This window comes from Octopus bimaculoides, chromosome 1 (genome assembly GCF_046866305.1).
Source record: "Octopus bimaculoides isolate indiv1 chromosome 1, ASM4686630v1, whole genome shotgun sequence".
Lineage (NCBI taxonomy): Eukaryota > Metazoa > Mollusca > Cephalopoda > Octopoda > Octopodidae > Octopus > Octopus bimaculoides.
The window spans coordinates 106,970,500-106,976,417 of NC_142928.1; positions in this window are offsets into that span (position 1 = coordinate 106,970,500).

Consider the following 5,918-nt stretch of genomic DNA (forward strand, 5'->3'; position numbering starts at 1 on the left):
CTAATATGCATATACATTCATATATAAATTCATATATAAATTCATATATATAGATCAATATCCAAAGTCATATATATGTGTGTGTGTGTTCATATATAAATATATATATATATATATATATATATATATATATACATGTATGCATGAATGTATGTAATTGTTCATATTAATATATACTCACACTCACTCATATATATACCAAAAAGCAAATATAAAAAAACAAAAATGAATGAAAAAAGATTTCCAAATCTATGTTATTAATTTTATATTTATGTATGTATGTATGTACGTGTGTATGTATGTATGTATATAACGTACATACATAAATACGTATGTATGTATGTGTGTATGTAGGTATATACATACGTATGTACGTATGTATGCATGTATGTGATGTGTATGTGTATGTGTGTGAGAATGACATTTGTGATTGAAATAATTTCGAAGGATTGAGTGGAATTTACTGCATAGCAAACCAGTTAACCATTATTTATATGTCTGAGACTTGGAAATAGATTTAAAAATCAAAGATGTCATCATAAAGTTTATATGTCTTGCAGAAGTAAATTAAGACTGGAAAGTGGAAACTTGAAGGTGGCTTGGCTTGGTTGTCTGTCATATTGGGAAATAGTGCTTATTGAATGAAACAGGACAAAACACACTTGATTGAATTTATATATAGAAATACTCTGTTAAAACATAATCTAGATAATCAGTAATCACCATCATACTAATACTTGTATCACCAACCATCATCATCCCCCCCCCCCACTACCACATCAGTAACACAATTACCACCACCGCCACCACTATTTGTGGCAATAACAGCAGCAATGAAGAAATAACAATGATGCCTTTAATAATTCAATCATTTGAGATTGAATTAAAAGAAAATTCATCATTTCAAAGGCAATTATTTTTAAAGATAGAACTCACAAAAATACTTTGGTATCTCAGCATAATAAAAGTTATTAAATTGTCTCTGACTTGCCAAAATATAAAAAAAAAAAGTGTCCAATCTGTAATTGATTTTGTGTGTGTTTGTGTATATGGTGTGTGTGTGTGTGTGTGTGTGTGTGTGTGTGTGTGTGTGTGTGTGTGTGTGTGTTGTTATAACCCTTGACCTAAACTTACTGCAATGTCTGACCCAATTTTGATATCATTACAAGAAGTTAGCATTTTTAAATCTGCAAACTTATTATAGCATGTAGTGATCAAATCTAAGTAGCAGACATGATTTTTATTTATTTGGTAATTCTAAAAAATATTTCCATGATAAATTAATAAAAACTGGATTAATTTGGAAATGTGATGTTGAGAAATGAAATGGTGCAAAATATAAACAACCAGAAAGGAGAGACAGAAGGAGTATGTGTGTGATTTAATTTCTTAATTTTCAGAACTATTACTGCCACTTTTCAAAGTTTTGTAGGCTGGACACTGTTTTAATCAGTCAATTCTGCCATCATTGTTGACTGCTCTAGGTTTAATCTTCCTTAGGTTAGTTTTGAACTCAGGTTTTTGTATTTAATGCAGCTCATCAACATTCTTAAAGTTGGATTTACTAAATTAATTCAAAAGGCCTGAAGGAGTAGCACTGACAGATGTTACTCAACACAATACTATCAGCGTTGTTGCCACTCTTCTCATTTATCATCATCATCATTGCTGTCGTTATCGTCGTCGTCGTCATTGACAGTGGTACCTTCATCATCATCATCGTTGTTGTCATTGTCATTGCCATCAATATTGTCATCACCACCATCATCATCTTTGTTATCACTGTTGCCATCATCATCAATAACAAAAATGACAGTGTTAACACAAGAATGACATTATCAGCATCATCTGTTTTAAAAAGGTAAGTGAGAATGGTTTAAGGCTGGATTACTGTTTTGATGATAGATCCTCTCGATCAAGTCTGGCTTGAGGCCAAACAACAACACCATTAGCATTAATTTAGTGATCATTCACCTTGCTAGAAATAGCAGCAAATCTCCCTAAAAAAACAAAGGGAATGACACAGTTGGTACTGTAGTCCTAGAAACACAATGTCAGAAAAAGAAAGACAATATGGTCACTGCAGGAACATCATTGATGTGACTGGAATTATAGAAGATTGACTTCATATATACTTAAAGATTAACCTCTCATATACTACAAAGGGGTTAGGTACAGTGTGGATGAATGATTAAGAAATTCAGTTTGCAACCATAAAGGCCCAGGTTCAATCTCGCAGTATGTCACCTTAAGCAAATGTCATTTTCTATAACCTTGGGTTGACCAATATTTTATGAGTGAAATAGGGAAGATAGAAACTGAAAGAATCCCATTGAATGGATTATACTTGTAATTCAAAAAGTATACTGTTATCATACACTGTTGTGCTGATTCTGGATGAGGAATATGTAGCATAAAGGCAATGAACAGTTGGGGGATGAAAGACATAAGATGTCTGTAGCATGGCAAGCCACACTTTATCAACTGTTACAACTACATCAAGAACAATGACATTCAAAACTCTATTGACATTTTGTCATTTATAATAACATTTGTTTTTTTGTGTATGGAAAGGATAAAATTTTGTTTATCAAAAATCTCAACAGATTTCATTGTCTTCTTCATACAAATGCATTAATGGTACCACCACCACCACAACCACCTAGACTTCCACTGCCGGCACCAGAACTCAGGGAAGAAATATGGAAGATGAAAATTTTAGAATTTCACTGTTTTTTCTTTTTGTTTTTTTTCTTTTATTCTGCAAAAAATCTTTATGAAAGAACTCAAAAACACAAAATTCACAATAAAAACAATTTAAATTAACTTATAGAGATGCGCGCTATAGTAGTAATAATAATATTCAAAATAACAACTTGTAGATATAAAGAGAATTATTTCTTTGTGCAAAGGTTATTAATAGATAATGTAATCTGTGTATGTATTCATTTGTTTGCATCTCTATTTTCAAGTGTCCATTCTGTTTTAGTTTATTTAATTATATTTTAGATCACTAAGAGCACCGTCCGAGCGTGATTGTTGCCAGAGCACCAGCTGTCTGGCTTCCGTGCCAGGGGCATGTAAATAGCACCATTTGAGCGTGATCGTTACCAACGTCGCCCTCCTGGCACTTGTGCCAGTGGCACGTGAAAAGACATTTGAGCGGGTTCATTACCAGTACCGCTGGACTGGCTCCTGTGCAGGTGGCACATAAAATACACCATTTTGAGCATGGCTGTTGCCAGTACCTCCTGACTGGCCTTCGTGCTAGTGTATGTAAAAGCACCCACTACACTCTCGGAGTGGTGGGCGTTAGGAAGGGCATCCAGCTGTAGAAACTCTGGCAAATCAGATTGGAGCCAGGTGTAGCCATCTGGTTCACCAGTCCTCAGTCAAATCGTCCAACTCATGCTAACATGGAAAGCGGATGTTAAACGATGATGATGATGATGATGATATTTTTATTTTGAATATACATAAAACCTTTTCACAAAAAAATAAAAAACTAGTGAAGCAGTGGGTGGTGCTGATGGTATCAACTAACTCCCTCTCCTTGATATTGCTAGCCTTATGTTTAAAATTTCATCCCATCTCATCTTTGCTCATTTATTCTGGGGAGGGTTGTGAGGGTAGAGTCCCAAAGCATGCATTCTATCAGGTCCTATCCAATTGATCTCAAGTGAGACCTACTAAACTCAAGGATCCACCCATTCTTGTGCATTGTCTACTCCTAGGTCACCTGCTGGATGGTTTTACTCATAAAACCTATCCAGTGATTCTTTTCCAAGACATTCTTACCACATGTGCACAGTATTGAAGCTGTGATCTCTCAATTCAGAGAAGTAGGGACTCTACCTGAAGTATCTCTCTGATCTCTGAGCTATGCACTCTATTGAGTGACGATACTCTGAAGGCCTTTCAGAGGAACCCCCACCTCAGCCGCTTGTATTTGTGATAGTATTCTTTTGGTCATTATGCAAGATTTATGACCATAGGTAAAGGTAGGCATGATCACTGAATTGGAGAGAGTGAGTTTGGCTTTTACACCTTCTTCTGATGACCAAATGTTGAAGCTGGTACATTACTGCACCAGCTCCTGCAATTTTTACACATAATTCAACTTCCTGCCTTCCATCACCTGTAAAAATGGCCTTAAGATACTTGTACTTCTCCACCTGCTTCAGTGGAACTCCACTCACATATAGAGTGCATTGTTCAGGCTTTCTTGAGAGGATGAGTGTTCTCAGTTTTTACAGCACTGATTTTCATTCCTAATGAGCAGCACTTGGCACTAAACCTATCAAGTACACATCAAAGATCACCTTCTGATGAGTTGAGTAGTACCAGGTCATCTGCAAATTCCAGCCAACTGATCCTACATCTACTGGTCTCATTACAATTCCAACCCAGCTGCACAAGTCAATTTTGCCTGTAAAGATTGTGAACAGGAAAGGTGGAAGTGTGCACACTTGGTGGAGTCTGACACCCATACTGAATGGTTTTGACTTAGCATCATTTATCCAAACACAGTTCCTAGGGTATTCATGAATCAGAAACAATTATGATTCTTATTATTATTCAACTTGACTCAAAATTGGGCTTATTCCTAGTAGAATTTATGTGGGTAGCAAGTTACTACCTGTAACCTTAGATATCCACATGATTTCAATAATCCTTCAAAGACTCAAAACCCTTCTGATGATCTTTCCTGTTTCTAAGAGGCAAACTATTCATAGAAGCTCTACAGGACATTCCATTCCAATCCCTTTCAGCCATTTGTCTATATCATTACTCAAAGTTCCTAATGCACGAATTATCACAGGCACAACCTATACAGATTTCATTGTTGTTGTTATTATCATCACGTGCTTTCACTGGACTACTGAGTACAGCTCTGTGTGCCTTGGGTATGTGCTGTAGTTTGTTGTGGTTTTCTTATTTTCACTATATTGAAAGTGCTTTACTTAGGATGTGTGCAGAGCCTAGTAGTACTATTTTATGTATGTTATAAACACTTGTAAGTCCTGGTGTTTTGGTTATATATTTGTCTGGGTGTTTTTTTTATCGTACCCAATGCACCTACTATTGTTTCTGTTTTTAGGCTCCACATTCGAGTGACCTTTATTTCCAACTCTTTGTATTTTGAAAGTTTCTCCATTTTCTTTAGAGAAATGTTGTTATCCGTTGGCATTGATATATTGCTTATTATTATTATTATTATTATTATTATTATTATTATTATTATTATTATTGAGTGAGAGAGCAGTGCATGCCATCAAAGTGACAATGAGGTAAAATATACAAAACTCAATATACTCATCATGACTATCCGTCTGATAAGGCTAGACTAGGCACATGCATCACAACCATATGCACATGGCATGGTGATCTCATATCAAGACTTTGCAGGTGGTCCCAGTTAGAATTTTCTTCAGGTTGAGTAGCCCATCCTGCTCAAAAGGTCCCTGAATAAGGGTTGTTTAAGGATGATGAACAAAATACACATGTTTCCAGAGGTGAATTATTCAAACCCCAAAGAATTCCTCTCAACACATGGCTATGATACTCCTCCACTTTTCCTGTTCATGATCAAAGATGCACATGTCATCAACCACCAAGGGACATGCTCAACTGGTTAAGGTCAAACAACTGACAAGCAGATCTGTGGTACTGAGCAGAATATTTGCTGTAGCCCAATTATTATCATTATCATTATTATTATTATTATTATTATTATTATTATTATTATTATTGTTGTTCAACATTTAGTAGTTTCAGGAAAATTTCTACTGTATTACTTGCTACACTTCTATGTTGCTGGGGCGTGTGCAGCATTGTATGATTTCTTTTCTGTTGTTGGGAGTGTGTAAACTCTTCTTGGTATTGTATTGCATCAGATTTTTTTCTCTTGAGATGTG